The sequence below is a fragment of the Ctenocephalides felis genome, unplaced genomic scaffold, assembly GCF_003426905.1.
Source record: "Ctenocephalides felis isolate EL2017-DRISC unplaced genomic scaffold, ASM342690v1 CF-g0.4_SCAFFOLD_01492, whole genome shotgun sequence".
In the NCBI taxonomy this organism is placed as follows: Eukaryota; Metazoa; Arthropoda; class Insecta; order Siphonaptera; family Pulicidae; genus Ctenocephalides; species Ctenocephalides felis.
This window is the reverse complement of record NW_020537646.1, coordinates 46387671-46408466: the sequence shown is the minus strand read 5'-3', so window position 1 is coordinate 46408466 and position 20796 is coordinate 46387671. Positions and strand designations below refer to the sequence as shown.

At 27.8% G+C, this 20796-nt stretch overlaps 1 protein-coding gene and 1 pseudogene across 1 annotated transcript in view; one reads left to right on the top strand and one right to left on the bottom strand.

Moving 5' to 3' along the window:
* Window positions 1-12692, top strand: part of LOC113371481 — a 31733-nt pseudogene extending 19041 nt beyond the window's left edge.
* LOC113371478 (protein ECT2-like) overlaps window positions 1-20796 on the bottom strand; it is a 365352-nt gene that overhangs the window by 65655 nt on the left and 278901 nt on the right. The window lies entirely within an intron of this gene.

Below are 20796 nucleotides of genomic sequence, written 5' to 3'. Positions count from 1 at the left end.
TTTAATCTTGTTATGCGATTTATTATATGGTTTAAATCTATTGATTTGAACCATATATTAAATCACATATGATTGTCTATTACCATTATTAAGAAGTATGCTATTTTTTGCCAGGTTGATATTTATTCGATTATAAATAATAATAATAAAGATAATAAATGTCTGAACCATTTTTAGTTTATTGTTATAGTATTATCAGGATCGTTTTGATCGTTAATAATACGAACCAGAATCCTTTTTTTCTTATTGCTGTTTTATATTATAGCCCGGTCAATTTACGCATTCAAGGTTACAATAATTCTTATGGGTTGTAACTTTGCAAAATTGTTTAAAATACAATTATAAAAAATGGCACATGGTCGAGGTAAAAAAAATACCCTTTTGCGATTTTTAGCTAAATAGTTAGTTTTGTCGCAAAATTACTTGAGACAATATTGTGAAGCATAAAATTATCTACAAAAAATGCATCAATACTTTTTTTGCTCAGAGCCACCGTTTTAAATTTGAAAAGTACGTTTAAACGCCACCTTGAGGTAGTGTGCTTATCTGGGTTTTTTAAGTGTTTTTAAAAGCAGATTATTTCACGGGTCTGTTGTGATTTTGTTTGTTTCGGATCACTTGCAAAATAATATTTGTGAATATGGGTTGGTAAAAATAAAAGCGATAATTATAGTCATAATTTTCAAATGTTTCTACATCTTTTCCGTATCGTTTTTCTTGATTATCTCCTTCTTCTTCTTTTTTTCAGATCCTCCTCAGAGCCAGATATATCTTTAAAACGGTGGCCCTGAGCAAAAAAAGTATTGATGCATTTTTTGCAGATAATTTTATGCTCTACAATATCGTCTCAAAACTGACCATTTAGTTAAAAATCGCAAAAGGATCGTTTTTTACCTTTGACCATGTGCATTCTTTTTAGCTCGCATCGGATCGATGAGGGCTTTTGAGATTTTTTTTATAATTGTGTTTTAAATAATTTTGCCATGTTAAATCCCATTATGAATTATAGTAACTTTCACCCTGATTTTAGGATTAAATTAACCGGCTATTACGTATATATTACCTTTATCGAACAGTCAATTTTTTTTTCATTTTCTTGTTTTGAAAGCATTTTGTATGTCGATTTAATAATCTATATAAAACATTTCAATTATCATTCGCTTCTGGAAATAATGCTAAAATGTACTATTTAATTTTCTATTTTTGTTATATTTATATAATATTTGCACGTGTAATAATAATGCATTATGTTTAATTTTGTGATGTGTCTTTTATGATTATTTTATGGCATTTTATGTGACGTAACAACTCATTATCTATTATAGAGAAATATGAACATATTTTTAAAAGTTTTAAATATTATAGCATTCCATGCTATTGTATACGTTACCTTGTAGAATGATACCTACAGTTTTATTGTAAAGTTGGAGGTATTGAAAAGTGTCGCTTTTTTATTGTAATATTGATCGCAATACAAATAAGATAATTTTATAAGTTGGATAAGCGCCGAAATTAATTTTAGATTTTAGATTGAAGCAACTAATGTCCTTAGTATAATGTTGTATTGATATCAAAATGAACGAAAAAATGTTGAAAGTTTTATGGTTTGTTTAGCGTGAACGAAAATTTTGTATCAGTTATACTTCTTACCACTAATACTAATATTAGTGTGTTATATTAAGCAATACTATATTTTTCTGAATGTTTTACCATTTGCTTGCATTTTTTTAATGTATCACGTGTGTCTAAAATTCCCTAATGTTATTAGAAGGAAACCTATTGGTTGGCCATTATTTTTGTGATGAGGATATTTGTAATAGAGATGTGATATAATATATATATATATATATATATATACATATATATATATACACATATATACATATATATATATATATATATATATATATTAGGGTGGTCCTTAATATGGACATTTTCGAATTTCCTTGCTCCCAAGAGCTCAAATGGTTCCAAATTGATAAAAAACAATTATCTAAAAGTTTTAGCTCTTAATATTAACTTTTAGATAATGCGCAATTCAATCAAACTTTGTATGAAAATAGCCTGAAAAAAAATTTGAAAAATAAAAAAAAAATGTTTAGGTGTAACTTAGCGACAAATGAATTAAAAGTGAAAATTTGTGTCATTTTTTCATTGAAAATTCGACACTCTGCAACATTTTTGAAATTTTTTTTTATGCTATTTCCATACAAAACTTTTATTGAATTGCGCTTTATCTAAAAGATAACATTAAGAGCTAAAACTTTCAGAGAATTGTTTTTTATCAATTTGGAACCATTTGAGCCCTTGGGAGCAAGGAAATTTGAAAATGTCCACATTAAGGACGACCCTAATATATATATATATATATATATATATATATATATATTAGTTAATTTCAGTTGAAATCATATTTGGATCTATATTTTCAAATGCAAAGTGATATCACTACTTCTCGATATCAAGCTGTTCAAAACGAGAATAGAATCTTGTGGTTGCAGATCCATTATTTATATTTTATAACTTTGCCCTTGGCTAAAATATTTTCTGTAGATGTTTCAGTTAAATTCGGCTATCGTCTGTGTGGATGTTAATTACATTTTTAACATTCAGTAGCAATACTATTAATATAACGTAAAATGCTTATCTAATATCAATTTCTAATGTCAACAGCACTTGTATCATTATCTTAATTATTTTGATATCACACTTTGTTCAGTTATCTCGCTTGTGAATTTATTACTGATAAGTAAGCAGATTTCTACAGACCCATTTTATTGATGCGATCTCCCAGGTATTGTTTGATTTAGCCGAATGGGTATATAATATTGTACATACGTTCTATTCTTTCAGAAGAAGTTTGCGAACTACTTTTTTGTGATACTATACAATATTTTTTGTGTCTTTCTACATCCGAAACCCAGTTGTCTATTTTTATTTTAAAATGTTTATTAAAGTGAGTACCTTTTGATGGAAAATCGAATGCAAATACCATATTTAAAACCGGTGCAAAATAAGTGTTTTCTTGAAGTTTTCCAATATATCCTTACATTAATAATAAATGTGTGGCTTAATTATTTATTATAAATACAATTCATATAGGTGATTATATTGGTATATGATTCTTTTAAGAATTATTATTAACTCATTCTTTAAATTGGATAAGTAATTTTGAAGTTGCGCTTAATTATAGTTTATTGAGTCGACCATGCCTAATTTAAAGTATAATAAATTATTATTTTATATAAAAACAATATTTAATATTATTTTTGTGTTAAAAATTAAATGATTATTTTTAACTGCGTTTAAAAAAATAATATTCATATTTAGCATCATCTGCAGAGCAGACATAAGATGGCTTTACACACTGATTAACTAATAAGTAATTAATTAATTACTGGAAAAATACAAAAAAAGATTGATAATTACATGTCTTTGATAATATTTTTAGAAAAATACCCAATGAACACCGTATGAACAATCTTTAATTATTTTCATTATTATTATTATTACTATTTATTCGCACAAGAGGTTGATTTTCGCCATTCGCTAATTTTATGTTTCTGAACTAAATATTTTTAAATATTAAAGCCTACGAAAAGTGGTTGAATTATAAAAATGTTTGAAATTTTAATTAAAGATGTTTGAAATAATGGAACTTGAGAATTTGAAAGTTTGTTATGTCTTATAGTCTTATACATATAACGTGAAAAGTGGAAATATCAAGTGGAAATCGCATCGACTAGGTTTTGGTGAACTCTTTCTCTTCAATATAAATAGTTGAACACCTAATTTCTTTTCATGTTTATTAATTATAACATATCATTATATTATGATCAGTAAGTAACTGAACACTGTTTCTTTCATTTAATTAACATTTCAAATGCATAATTAATATCGAGATATTAATTAATTGGCAATCGTAACATATATTCAAATAATCTTGTAGAATGTAATTCTTCGTAATTCTTATTACATCGAATTTGCTGTAAAGACAGTTTATCAACTGTGTGAAAATAAAACCTAAAATTTAATATCACCACATTCCTCCACAAATTATACTATACTGTATCAATTGATAAGGTATGCGCACTTCCACCACTGAATACGTAGTCGTAAACAGACTAAATTGCACGTATTGGAGTGACACTAATCTTAAATTGAAGCACGAAAACCCCAAGATTCCTGTATGGGCGTCGTTGTCAATAGAAGGCATTACTGGGCTATACTTTAAAAGATAGAAGATTAAAGGCTGTTCCAGTAAATACTGAGCGGTTTTTTGACATCCTCACAGAACTTTTCTCTCCGGCGTCATTGGGTTGCAATCGTTTTCAATCAACCCTTGATTTAAAAATGGGAAAACATGTTAATTTTTTGTAACAAATTGTTTTGTAATTTGTAACAAAATATGTGTTTCATGTACTCGCTCCTTCAATGGTTTTTAACATGTTCAAATGCGCCGTATAAAAACTGTACAAGGATGAAATTATTATGTAGTATGTTGTTTCTTGAATATTTTATTTTAGTATTGTAACGTGAGGTATTAAATTACAGGACAATAAAACTTCAGGAGCACTCAAGAAAACTTCGAGGTACAGAAGTAGGTCTCTGTCGGCGTCCTCAACTGATTCTTATAGTTCGGGTAAATAACTCTTCATGATTTTAAGTATAAATTAATTATTTATAACAAATATTACTAAAAATTATATTTTCAGAATTTTCATACATATTGTTTCGTGGTTTTAATTCCAATATTTATTAATCTCAACGTTTGTTTTATTATTTCTGACAAACATTATTTTCTTTTTTGGAAAATAATTTCAGAGACACACCCATGAATTTTTTTCCTATCATGTTTTACTGATTTCTTGAATTCTGTCGAAGTCCCAAACATTGACTTTTTTTATAAATATACTATACCTAAATACTTCATAAAAATGGTTATTTTGTTTATACATGGCTTAGTTCTTTATGTCAAAAGTTTTCGTATAATGAATAATTGTTTTGTCGTTGTTATACATAACCCATTTTTCGTCCACAGTGATGACGCTCCTCACAAATGGATGATTTTCCTGACGTTTGAGAAGTAAACGATACAACTCTTACGAAATATATTTATATCAATATGGGAATCCATATATATTAAACTTCGAGATTGAATCAGGTTTTTGAAGTGGTCTTGAACAGTTGAATTTGATAATTTAAACCAATCCTTGCTTGTGGTAATTTACCGGTTTGCATAACCTAATCTATATCATGTGTTTATCAGCTTTTAAATCTTACCTTAGACATTTCCGGGAGAAGATTTGAAAACCAGTATTGGCACTGGCGTCTTTCCATATATTTTTGATATGCAAGGTATTTTTCCTGCCTTGTATTGGGAATTTTATTGTTACTTTTGATGATTTATTGCTTTCTGCATTCAAATGGGCAACGACCAAGAAAATATTGCGTAAATCAATTATACTTTTTGCCATCCTAATATGAACACGTGGGCTATGTCTGAAATTGAGCTCTAAATCAAATTATTTTTTTTGTTGGAAATTGTATAACATATTTTGCATGTAGCTAGCAGCTCTGAAGATGATGATTTTTCACCAAGAGAAAATACAAAAAAGAAAAGTTCAAGCGGCCATGCAGACTTCTGCGTGCGCAACATTGATCAACATGCATTTGGCCGTCGAGAAATCGAAATTGCCGAACAAGGTATTTACATTTTTTGAATCTTTATTTTTGGTACAATTAAGGAATATAGGTGTTTGAATTTAGCGCTCTTTTAAATGGTGAATTAGCTTTTACTGATAATCTGCTCATCGCATTTTAATTAGTCATTAATATGATTAGATTTCTTGATAATGTCTTTTATCTTCGAATCGACTTCAAATTAACGTATGCGATAAATGATTGCAGAAACTGTAGTGCAACTATGGTAAAAAAATGTTTTATTCGTTTTGTAATTATTATATAATTTATATATAAAATACTATTTCTACTACTAATTCTCAATAATTTCTCAAACTGTTCAGATTTGTAAATCATTGTGTTAACGTTATAAGAAGATTAAAAACTAATGATAATTAAAAAAAACTGATTTTTATTTTCAAAAATCAGACATTTATAAATTCGCACCTTTTATTTAATTAAGACTGAACACTAACGTAGGAAGCGATTCATGTTTATAATGATGCCAATGTATGACATTCCCTGATATTTAAAATACCTTGTTTTACAATATATGTTTTTTATTTATGTCAGAAATGCCTGGAATCATGGCTTTGCGAAGAAGAGCTGGCGATGATAAGCCTTTGAAGAATGCTAAATTGTAGGCTGCACCCATATTAATGCGCAAACGGCGGTACTTATTGAAACACTTGCAGTACTTGGTGCACAAGTTCGTTGGGCCGCCTGCAATATTTATTCCACACAAGTAAGCATTGCGCATTATTTCTTTTTAAACTTTATTTAGTACAACAAATAATAAATATGACAAATAAATACAACAATACGTATAAATTAATAATATAAATACTCAACATTACATTCAGAACTAGTGGTGCATGGCATCCTGCCTTAAGGCAAATTGTTAGTACTTCCCGTACCAGAATTAAATATTCGAGGGAAAAAAATCAGTAATCAATAAATACTATTCAGTGATTAATGACAATTGTTATAAATATTTTCAAATAGATAATTATCAATACTATATATCGCTCATATTATGTAGCGACGATCTTATCGCATAAAGCATTGAGAATGTTTACAATGAATCAATCTGAGGATATTTCCTCACGATTAGAATTACGCATATGAAATATATATATAATTAAATGAAATTGTAAGTTTACAATTTATATTCAAAGTAGAAAACTTTGTATGCGTATTTTTGAAAATTTTGAGAAAAATTCTTTTCTGAAAATTTTGAAATTTGTGTGAACCTTATAAGTGAACTGTAAAAATTAAAAATCTTGGTACAGAATCTAAGAAAACTGTAAAAAAATTAGTACTCATTTTAAAATTACTATAAAATATCTGATAATTTGATTAATATATGTCTAATGATCATTTTTGCATTTCTTTTTTATTTTTTCTTCTGTATCTCCAAAACCGCTGAACCTGTTTTTCCAAAAATTCAAACACTCCGTTCTTTCAAAAACTGAATTACCGTTTTTGGCATTTGTTGCCCCGTATCTTCGAAACGGGTGGGCTTTTTTCGCCAAAAAATAACCAGCGCTTCAGCAATATGAATCGAATGTAGTTTGAATCAGCAAATCGGTTGATCCGTGCGCCCCAAATCGTGGTCGAAAAATTGTATCCACATATGCATATACACACACATATATATTTTTTCTGAGGTATGCCAAAATGTTCAGAAACCTTCAAAACGTAAAGATATGCAAATATTTTGATTTTTGATTTTTTTGCGTTTACTATAATTCACCACTGGAAGTTAAAAACGTCATTAAATTGATATCACAAGGAATACTTTGGCAAGGAAGTTTTCCATACACTTTTAATGAATGTGTTATATATGTGAGAGGAAATTATTTCATTAGTCCAAAGCACGCTTTAGTCAAGCGGATCTGATATTGATCAGTGTCAGTCCTTTAAAAAAAAAGATATAATAAACTAATATATTGATTATTTGTAAACAAATATCCATATTAAAAAAATTCTAATAGTACATATCTTTTTGAACATTTAAAAAACATAACATCATGCCAAATTTTAGAAATAAAAATAATTGACTAATAAGTTTCTGGTATTTCATGTGTCGTTCCTTGAATTTTTAGAATGAAGTCGCAGCGGCATTGGCTGAAGCAGGATTTGCAATATTTGCATGGCGTGGTGAATCAGAAGAAGACTTCTGGTGGTGCATCGACAAATGTGTAAACGCAGAAAATTGGCAACCAAATATGATTCTAGATGACGGCGGTGATGCCACGCATTTGATGCTAAAAAAGTATCCAACCATGTTTAAAATGATCAAAGGTACGTTGGAGGTCCCGAATAGATACTAACGCAGAAAATATTTTTGTTGAAAATGAGAAAGTAAGATAACAATTTATTTTCAGGAATTGTTGAAGAAAGTGTTACAGGAGTACATAGACTATATCAGTTATCTAAAGGTGGTAAACTAACTGTACCAGCCATGAATGTGAATGACTCAGTTACAAAGACGAAGTTTGATAATCTGTATAGCTGTCGTGAGTCAATTATTGACAGGTACTTATTGTAAAATAATTTTATTGGAAAAACTGATACAATAAAATCAAAGTTTTATTCAATTTGGTTCAGATTATTCAGCTTTTTTATATATTGCTTTTTCATATTCAGTTAAAATTATTTTAATTAATAGCATGTAATTTGTATTTTATTTAAATATATATTTTTTATTTATTTGCTAATTTTAGCTTGAAGCGTTCAACGGATGTTATGTTTGGTGGTAAACAAGTTGTATTATGTGGTTATGGAGAGGTTGGTAAAGGCTGCTGCCAAGCCCTGAAAGGTCTTGGTTGCATAGTTTATATAACAGAGATAGATCCTATTTGTGCCTTACAAGCTAGGTAAGTATTTACATTTTAACACCAAAATCTAATAAATCAAATGTAACAGTTGACTTTTGATCAGAACAGAGATCTTTGTTCATTTTTATTTAGTTATTGAATTTATATAATATAATTAACTTTAATCAATGAATTACTCATTTTGAACAAAAATCTAAATGGGTTTTTATATACTTAACAATAAATGATTCAAATAAATTAAAAATTTCAATTAATATTAAGTAATAGTATATACAATTGAATCTGAATGGTTTTGATAGAAATAAGCATAAACTGTTAAGAAATGCAACACAGTACATGATTTTTTTGTTTTTGAGATGTGTTGCATGTGCCATTTTACAAAACACTAGAAATTTAGGATGCTCAACAAATCTTATCTTACAATTTACTTGACTTAAACTTAGATTTGATTGATTTGATTTTTTTAGAATTCGTTTGTAAGTATTTATTTGCAGATGTTATTAAAGTTTTTGCATTATGCTATTTATTATAAAAAAAAAAAAATAAAGTAAATTTCACAAAAAGTTGAAATGCATTATATATTTAATTTGCCAATTAATGTCTTATAGCATGGATGGCTTCAGAGTGGTGAAATTAAATGAGGTTATAAGAAATGTTGATATAGTTGTAACAGCAACTGGCAATAAAAATGTTGTGACAAGGGAGCATATGGATAAAATGAAAAATGGCTGTGTCGTCTGTAACATGGGACACTCTAATACAGAAATTGATGTTGTAAGTGTTTTTTAATGTATATTTTCAAGTAATTTCTTGATTAAGTTACTGTTTCTTAAGTATCACGTATGTATATATATATATATATATATATATATATATATATATCTCACTACTACTTCCCTGAATCGAGTTTAACTTAGTTCACAGACCTGCCTTATGGCAGTACTACCCATTATTATTATTATTATATATTTGTATATTATTAATATGGTAGTTACGTCCCAAAAAAGTAGTGTGTTATGCAAATCCGTGTTATATGGGACAAAGAACTAGTACAAAAAGAGGTTTATGTCCCAAGAATTCAAAAAAACATGCTACGTATCATGATTTTATAATAAATATTGTTATATTTATTAAATTTTTTTTAAGAAGTAATATACATTACATCAATTATATGATTTGTTTTTGTAATAGTTAAATAAGTGCTATCCAACACTATCCTTTTTTTGCAAGATATCTTCATTCTCTGAGCAGCTTTCTGTACTACCTCCAGATTCTGCATTTTGCATGCATTTTTTTCAAAAACAATTATATTTGCGATTACTTGCTTTTAGCGAAAATATATTTATATATTTACCACATGCTAAGTTATCTTTATTAAAATATTGCACTCATTTTATTCAAAGGAAATTTGTTTAAGACAAATTCAATAAGTTCGTATAAGTCTAAATTTTTTTCCATAGACAATTAATATCAAATTAGTTATCTTTTGCATTAGTTTCATCACGTTTATTGAGCTATTGTACTCTGATTTTACTAATTTTATATCATCTATTCAACAGAATAGCCTAAGAACGCCTGATCTGACATGGGAGAAAGTTCGATCTCAAGTAGATCATGTTATCTGGCCTGATGGAAAACGAATTGTGTTACTTGCAGAAGGAAGATTGGTGAACCTATCATGTTCCAGTGTTCCTTCATTTGTTGTTTCTATAACATCAGCAACTCAAGCATTGGCCTTGATAGAATTGTTCAATGCTCCTAGTGGACGCTATAAGTCTGATGTATATCTTCTACCGAAAAAAATGGGTTTGTTCACTTTACATTCATATTTATTTAATCATTATTAGATTTACAATTATATTAAATAAAAACATTTGCGGTTTTTTGGACGGTTTTAAACCCACTATCATTCATAGATTACATTTAAGTAAGGTAATCGACCATACGTCCCAGTCTGGCCGGGACAGTCTCAGATTTTCTCCTTATGTGTTGAATTTGTTTAAATGCAATATATGTCCCGGATTTTAATTTGTTGTCCTAGTTTATCTCGAGATTTCAAAATGTGTATAGATTTAAATTGGAACTTAGCAATTACATTAAAATAAAATTACAACTACCCATCAAATATTTGAAACTAATTATGCAATGTGTAAGCTTATATGAAACAATACTTTATAAATGAGAAAACTGCCAATTGCAAAATTCTATAGGGGGCTTAAAATGGCCTCCCGTATTATGATTGCAAACTTCCATTTTTAATATTACCAATTTAGCAAAAATTTTAAAAATGAAATTTTTGACTGGCTGATATAAGTTCTAATTATTAAGTTATTAATGAAAAAAATATTGAATTTTAAAATTCTTAGAAGTGAAATTAAAATGCTTAGAAGTGAAAAAACATAGAATGAACTAGTGGGGTGGGTGGCATCGTGCCTTAAGGCAAATTGCTGGAACTTCCCGTACCGTAACGAAATGTTCGAGGAATACTGAATGTTTTCAAATAGATTATTATAAATATTGTAACATTGTCTAATATTTATAAGAAGTATATAAACTGAATTGCAAATTTAAAATTATTTGTTTAAGTTATATTAGAACTTTAGTCAGAATAAAAATAAAATCTGAATTATTTTCGATATACAAAAAAAAAACTAAAAAAAAAAAAAAAAAAATCATACAATTTTTTTTTTCCAAAATCAATTATTTTGTGAAGACAAGCAGAAAGTTCTTTGAATCATTTAAATCGGACGCTTAGTTCTCTCAAAAACTGCCATTTCTTACATATTTAGCTCCGTATCTTCGAAATGGCTGGGCCTGCCTTTGCCAAAAACTAATAGACGCTTCTCCCAATCATTACTAATTGAATGTATTTTAGATCATTCAAATCGGATACTCCGTTCTCTCAAAAAGTCGATTTCTATTTTCTGCACTCTTTGCTCCGTATCTCCGAAACGGCTGGACCTGCCTTCGCCAAAAACTAATCAGCTCTTTTCCCTATCAATAGGAATCGAATGTTTTTTGAACCATTCAAATCGGTTGATCAGTGCGCCCGAAAACATGACTGGAAATTTGTATCCATACATACATACACACACACACACACACATCCATTTTTTCTGAGGTATGCCAAAACGTTCAGAAACCTTCAAAACGTCGAGAAATGTAAAAAATTTCAATTTCGATTTTCGGCCCATTACAATAACTTACCCTACGGGAAGTTAAAAATATGATATAATATCATCGAATTACTTGTTTTCATTACAAGTCAGTAATTCTGATTAAACAAAAAAGATTTATTTAAAAAAACTGATTTTTTTTTTTGTTTCCTTAAATAGTATTAGTTATTTTAAATTACATTTCATATCATATTTAATTTATTATATATTATATTTAATTTATTTTAGGTTGAAAGGTAAGGGTCCCAACTGATGTTATATCGTGATAGTTAGTTTTTTGTAATGATCTGTTCTTCGTAACTTACTGTTGTAAAACAATTTTTTGATGGCTTTCTTAAAACTTTGTATGATGTCATAATAAACATTCTCGTATATTATAACCGAACGAAAAGTGGTATGATTAAAAGCATTTATTAAAATTTGGATTTACGGGAGGCGCTTTTAGGTTCGTGTAGTTGTATAGTTATGTCTTTGCATGGGCTCATTATTATAAATTATTATTATTTACACGTAACGAGATGTTCAAGCAACTTGCTTTAATAATTTTTTTTTTTTTTAATTTCAATAATTATTACAACTGTTAAATTATTAACATCTAGTAATATTGATAAATAATAACATAAATTTAAATAAATAAAAGTGTGAAAAATGTCACATGTAGAATTAGTTTTTAGTTTAATTACTTTAATTTATTTGAACTGAAAAAATAAATATAAACTATATTACATGTTGTAGATGAATATGTGGCTAGTTTGCATTTACCGACATTTGATGCTCATCTAACAGAGCTGACCGATGAGCAAGCCAAATACATGGGTCTAAATAAGGCTGGGCCTTTTAAACCTAATTATTACAGGTATGTGTTTTGATTTTTTCTTTTATATTTGGATTATCATTATATTACTCTTATTTTAGGTACTAATGGTTGAAAGGTGGTGCGCATATAGACAAAATAATGACCTCGGCATTTAATAAGATAAGAAGGTTTGGAGAAATGTATATACAAAATTATTTCTCTAAACATAAAATGTAAAAAAAAATTCAATTTTATTTATATGACACACTCTTTTAAATTATTTATTTTAATCTGTTGTCATTAATTTGTTTTAATTTTTTTATTTTAAAAAAAATTATAAATCCATTCGGGTTCATAAATATTACATAAATGATTTTTGAATGATTGACCATTCCAATTTTTAATAAATGTTGTACATATTAGACACACTTAACACTATAGTTGAAAATAATAACTCCCAAGATTTTATCAATTTTAAAAAATTATATATTAAAAAGTTGGAAAGTATAAATATTTAGTTACACTAAATTAAGATAGAACGAGCCTAAATTTTATATTTTCTATTCTTAAAAGTGACAATATTTATACTTCTATATTTTTGCCCCTACATTCTCTTCATTCTTTGACATTTTATATTTTTTTATTTCAAGTATAAAAAGTATTATACATTCAATATTAAGTTTTTCTTCTATAAATAATTTATTGTTTTTCTCACATAAGTATATTAGAATTCCAATATTATATTATAAAAAACCCAATATGATTAAAATATTAACAATTTTGCTGAACAATTGTATAGTTGCAATAAATTTATATTGGATTAAATTTATTTTCAAAGATGATTATTGCTGAGAGTCAAAAGTATTTATTCTCAATAATGTAGATGTAAATAAAGTCGATTATTCCCTGCATACTAGTGGAATTTCGGGCCTGTATATATTGTTTAATATCATTATGAACAGTTCTATGTAATTTGTAAATATGTAAATTGCAATTAAAAAATATTTTTGAAAATGATTCATATACTATAGATAAATATTAATTTATAAAATCCATAATACAATCACATTCACATGAAACTTATTTTTATCTAATATTAAAAAATTGCTGACTACATGTATTTTAAGTGATTAAATATAATTTGGACAGAAATGGCATGTCAGTATACTTATGTTAATAAGTAAATTGAAGTGCAATTAAAATATTATTTCATGAAACATCTCATACAATTCCTTTCTTTCACCTTACTTCTAGATTTTATATTTGTAACGAATGTCATATTTTATTTATATATAAATTTATCTTTCTTTATAATGTAATTAATTAAGACCAAATCCCTGATTTTGTTTCGCAACATGATATAATATAATACGAAGAAAATAATATATAAAATAACTTAACAATGTCATTGTATTAATGTTGATAATGTAATCATACTTGTTAATAAATTATAATCCATAAAAATATTCAAATTTTTTCGTTACCAAAATTTCTTTAAACTCTAATACTAAAATTGCATTTGCATGTGCACTTGCATATACATTTTATGCAATAATAAAATATAACTCAAACACAAATAATAATATATCTAAGGAAATGTATATAATTAAAAACAATTATAATAAAATGTAACAAAAGCTCTAATGAATATCATTGTTGCTTAAGCAATTAAGAGTTAATTTTGACTCTTTAAATAAACTTTTTAATTCAAAATTTCGTTATTTCGATTTAAAAAAAATCCACTCTTAGAACTAAATGCATATTGTTATATCTTCCAAATTAATTTCAAATAAAAGTACTATATTAACAAACAATAATTAATTAACTTGCCGAAGGAGAAGTTTATGTTTTCATAAAAAAATCCGATTTGCTAATTTTAGGTTTTCTCGACGTTTCAAGCCATTCTGAACCGAATGAGACCTTATTTGGAAAAAGTATGTGTGTGTGTGTGTGAACAGATTTTTTGCCGTAAATCGACGTTTTCTCAAAAACGGCTGGACCGATTTCAAAAATTTAAAAACCATTCGATGTATCTCGATGAGGATTATTGTTTGTCACTTTTGGGCGACGATCGGTCAAGCCGTTTCCTTATAAATAGCAGAAAAGTGAAAAAATTTTCGTCCACGTTTTAGCCCGCAATTCTGAATCGATTTTGAAAATTCACAAACTGTTCCAAAGATATTGGTTGGGAATCGTGCTGATTAGTTTTTGGTAGAAATCGGCCGGGCCGTTTTCTTGTAATAACGTGTTAAAAATTTTTTTTTCGACGATTTTTATTATTATTTTTTTCACGGTAGATACCATAGTCTTATAGATCATACTAAAATATTACGGTCCTAGCTACGACAAGTCGTTTAATTTTAAAAATTCGTCAAAGTTTGCAAAAATTAGTATCGTTTTTTTTGGCATTTGTCAAAATTAGACTTTTGATCGACGTTTTCTCAAAAACGCCTGAACCGATTTCAGAAATTTAAAAGTCATTTGATGTATCTCAATGAGGACTATCGTTCGTCAGTTTTGTGCGACGATCTGCCAAGCTTTGTAATTTGGAAAAAAGTGGTAAACCTTTCGTCCACATTTAAGCTCATACTATCGAATCGATTTTAAGAAATCAAAAACTTTTCGAAAGATATTAGTTGAGAATGATACTGATTAGTTTTAGGGGAAAATCTACCGAACTGTTTTCTGTTGGAAATTAACTGTTGAAAAAGAAATTTAAACCGATTTTTATGGAACTTTTTTTGGTGATATATATCCTGGCCTTATAGAACTTACTGAAATATTACGGCCTTGAGACAAGTAGTTTGATTTTAAAAATTCATCAAAGTTTGAGAAAATGAGTAGTTTTTTGACGTTTGTTAAAATTAAAATTAGACGATTTGCTTGGTATAACAATAGAGTACTTGGTCTCAATGAACATACTAAATCATTAAAGTCCTACGGAAACTGGTTCAATTATAAAAATGGTTTATTTTTGAAAATTTGCTTTTAGAAAATACTCCGAGTTAACGTGTTCGTTATGGGTAATAAATCCACTCAGAATACTTTTAATCACTTATAAGTTAATTTATTTTTTATTAATTAAATCGATCATTTATACATTTCGGGAAGTTCATGTAACTTGTCTCAAGGCAAAATGCCAATACCAACTAGTTTAAACATAGTCTCAGAAAAATGATCCCTTTTTGCAGAGTAATTCAATATCATGATATTAAAAATCATGATACTAGTTTGTGTGCAATGATTTTTAGCCGTAGCCAATTATTATACAATAAAGAAAGCAATTTCATGTTTAAATAATTCATCTAGCATTTTTACAATATAAATATAGGCTATTACGAAATTAAGTCCTGTAATATTAACATGTGAATCTATTTACAGTACTTTGTGTGTGACTTCATCCTCACATCTTTTTCCGTGATCAGTATATAAAAGCTAAAATTCAAACATACAAATTAAATTCATCTGATGGACATATAAAATATTTTTTCACATTTAATATTAATATTAAAGCCGAAGTCGTATGTTTCAGTTTGGATAATCTAGAACAGATAAACAGGGGGCTGTCAGTTTTGTTTGTTGCATGTTGCAGTGAAAAGTGATCGTATTCGTCGAATTTGGAAGACTGGTTCAAGTCTTAGACCCAGTGGCGTCGGAACCGCGTGGGCTGCATGGGCTTGGCCCACCCATGAATTTTGATGGGGGGGCTTAGCCCCCCATGAATTTCAAAAAATTATTGGCTAATATCTCTAAAAGAAAAAAAACGAGACCCGGCTGTCTATCTAAAAGTAAAAAAAAAACGAGCTCACCCATCAAAAATTTGGTTCCGACGCCACTGCTTAGACCTTATCTTTGTCTTAGACGATCTCAGATTGAATCAATTCTTTCTCTTTCTATCTGAAAGAAAACCATACTTATGGTCTGATTTTTCAACAATATTGAACTGATTGAAAAATGTAGATGTTTTGACAGGTTTGAATTGAGTGAAAAACCATGTCTTTGATTTTTTTAAGAAGATTGAAGTGAGTAAAAAATTATAGCCTTTGATTTTTCAACAAGATTGAAGTGGGTGAAAAATGTGGATGTTTTGGCATATTTAATAAAATAAAATATTCAAAGATATCCAAAAATCCGTGGATAATGCGTGGATAGATAATTTTGAATATTTTATTTGAAAATAATACCACAAAAACTTAGTCAAAAAATCCGTGGATTTCTTTGAATATTTCATATAAATAAAACGGCTAAAACTTTGTTTTCCAGATTTTTTTTTCCCAAAATTTTTTTTTGCATTTTTTGGGAATCTTCTGACAAATTTTTGCGTTTTGAGTCTTCTTTGGAAATTTTGTGCTGCCCTCAATAATATGTTTGAGGTCATTTATATGGATCTCAATGGTGTGGTCAAGGAGAGGTGCACATGATTAATCATGATTATATGCATATTATATGTATAAATGAAATAATTGAATATAATTAGTCCAAATAATTTCTTAGTTTTAACATTATATTATTAATAATATGAACTATTGTTGAAGAATATGAATTTGATGTTATTATTGCGAATTTAAATAATTTTTCTATCATATACATTTTTGTATGCAAGAGAGGGATGTTAGAAATATTTTGTATATTTTATTTAATTAGTAATTAATATTTTTATTTCATTTGTGTACTTTTAATGAAATAAATTTATGTGCTTATTAAAATTAGCAAATGTTATTTTATTAATTAATTTTATATATATGTAGTTGATAAAAACAATCCAGATAATAGAAATGGAAAGAAAACTAAACTTAACTGCTGTATGTGTATACTAAAAACTATGTTACCAGTCTATATAAATATATGTTCTGTGCTCTATGTTTAATTTCTGTTGTAAATATTTTAAATAAATCAACAGTCTGTGTCTGTGCTGGGACTTGGTTGAACAAGTTACTCTATCATAATAATAATTATCCATGTCGCAAATGTAAATAGATTTAAAGTTAAAGTGTACTGTTTTGTGATCAGGTAAGTACTAAATAATGTTTTATATTTTAATTTTAAGGCAAAGTAGTTAATGTTTGTGAATCATGAATATTTTGACAAAACTGTTGGGCATAAATTCTAAACAAATATTTGTTAAATACATTTTCAACACATTATGATATATATTATAATCAATTATATCGATTTAAGTCCAAAACAATTTTTAATACATGAATTTGTTACTTTAAACGTCGAAACTGAATTATATTGTAGAAATGTCAAACTCAAACGTCAAAATTTTGTTGACAGTTGTTTTGAGGTTAAAAATGTCTGTTGTGACAGGTTTATTTTCAAATGTGTTTTAAAAATGTTAATGAATTAAAGAAATGTCTAATAATTAAGTGAATAGCTCAGGTTTAGTTAATTTTTTCTTACTTTTTTAAAACTATTCAAAATAAGAAATATTTCAAAAGAGGAAAATACTTTTTTCATTGCTCAAACAAAAAGTGTGCTATTTATACAAGGAAATTAAGTTTTTGAATGTTTTCTTTGAAAACAAATATTAGTGTATTATTTTTTATAACAATAATAGTTAATATAAGTACAGTTGTTATTAATAATTCAATATCTACATCACAAATGGGTCAAAAAATATATATGCTCTTTGTAAGTAATGTTTTTTCTTTTGAATCATAAGTGATAAAATACAAATCATTTGTTTGTCCAATGTTAATGAAATATTTAGGAAGTTTGCACAAAATTAAATTATCTATATTTTGTTAGAATTTGATACTTCTACAGTAACTCGAGTCAGTCAAAAGAAGAACAATGATTTTAGCAAGCTAACAGCTGTTTCATTCATGTTTTTATTAAATACATTTTACTAAATTTAAAATGCTTTTGCATATTTTGATTAATTTTTAGTAATTAGCAATATGCGACATTTACATTTATAATTTTTACAGTTTGCAAATAACTTAGAAATTTTGTACCGGACACATTCATTTGTTTATTTTAGTATAAACTTTGTAAAATTTACTAGAATTTAATATAAATTGTTTTACACACTTGGATATCAACATTTGAATAATTTGTGGTTGAAATGCGAATAAGTATCAATATGTGAGGTCTTATCAAATAACTTGGAAATTTTGTTCTAGTCGAAACGCTGACCTTAATATTTTTCTAATTTTCAATATTTAGTTGTAGGAATTTTTTTCACATTTTGTCAAATATTTTGAAAATTTTATTCGGGACACTTTTATTTGTTTATTTTAGTATAAACTAGAGAATTTTAAATACGTGTTCTTAAATTTATTTACATTAGTAAAACCTAGATAAAATTTACTAAAATTGAGTTTAATAATTAGCTATAATTGATTTTGGATGTTTTTTTTTATATTTTGCCAAATAACTTTAAAATGTTTTTTCAGGCATATTAGTAAAAAAATATATAAAATTTAGATTTATAAATTATAAAATATATTAAAACCATAGACTGCTATTCACGCTTTTGTTTAAACTACTATTTATGGACTCAATATAGAAAAATGATATCAAATTATTAGATTAATATAAATGATTTATTATTCGGCTGTACTTATACATATTTAATGTTACTAGCCTAGTATTAAGTAACATATAATACTATTTATGATGTAATTCTCAGAATAAATTTTATTCTTATTACAGGTGCTATGACTTATAAGAATGCCTTAAAAAGAACTTTACAACCTGGGTCTCCCCTATAGTAGAAGGAAAATATAATCGACAACTAATTGAACAAAGTCTTTTTGATGAAATGGACGAAATTATCCTGATTGATGAGCTTCAGGGCTTCAATGGCACACATTGCAAAACAACGAAATCTTTGGTTGCTACATCGGAATTTTGTCAAAAAAAAAAAATGAATTTGTTTTCGTAATTTTAGAAATGTTTTGAATGATTTCAAAAGATTTTAGGGCTCTGATTTCAAAAATGCTATCCGTTTTTGGATAAATCCATCTTTGAAATCTTTGATTCTTCCAGTCGATGAATTTGAAAATGTTATATATTTTTGGATTGTCGGATTCGAACCAGCTTCCTTCGGGTTGGAGTCTAGTTGAACGCTCTAACCGATTCGGCCACGGCGACCAAGATTGTCCGACGACAAATACTGGAAGGACATTCTTCGACGATCGACCATCATGATTGGAATCAAGGTCACAGGGGGATGATATGAAAGTATTAAATGTTCACCCTGGGGGTTGAAAGTGGGCTCATTCGATTCTGTGGGTCCTTGCGAATTTCAAGCGGGGGGTTACAGGGGGGAAAATTTCGTCCGTTTTTCGCTCAGGAGACGAGAAAATCGACTTTTGTAAATTTCGCGATTTTTGTATAGGAATTTTTCGAAAGTTTTTTGCTGGCATCAAAGATTCGGTCAAGGTCATTTATATGTGGTCAAGGTCAAAGAGATTCATATAAACGACCTTGACCGAATCTTTGAGGCCAGCAAAAATCTTATATATATATATATATATATATACATACATATTATATATATATATATATATACATATACATATACATATACATATACATATACACATACTCATACATTTATATTTATATATATATGCATATATATTATGTCGATTTTTGTAATACTGACACTCAATAAATTTAATTATTTATCAATATATCTTATTTATTTACACAGTTAGAAAAATTATTGAATTCAATTTTTTTTATATAAATGAGGTTCGAACTGGGGAATCTCGAATTGTTATTCTGGCCTAAACCGTATCTTTAAGACCTAGGCCATTCGCACATTTGGCATACAACCTTTTTAGGAAACTTATATCTTTCAGTTTGAAAATAACACTTTATATTTTTACAAAAGACTACGGTTTTGTAAAACCAATTGGCCGAGATCGTTAAGTGACGACTACGGTTGCTCAGCGTGTCTCGGTTCGATTCCAGAAGAGGCACAAAAAATCGAATGTATAGTTTTTCATAGTTATCAAAAATAGTTCAAAATATTAAATTCAGGTGTCGCATTTCGACCTTGACACTTAGTATATTTCTGAAAAACAAAAAACTCAAGTTTCGCACTTGACTGTAAGAGAGATACATAAAGATGAGAGTGACGATGGTACAGAAGAACCACGGGAAAGAGGGGTAGTAGAGGCAGATGATGAATAAGAGAGATGTGTATGATACATATTTTTTATTTAAATTCAATATTAATACAATATGAGAATGAAAATAACTATTATCATCAATAACTCAAATAGCCGAGTGTTTAAGAGACCGCATACTCGGTGAAATCGCTCTGGAGGCACAAGGTGAG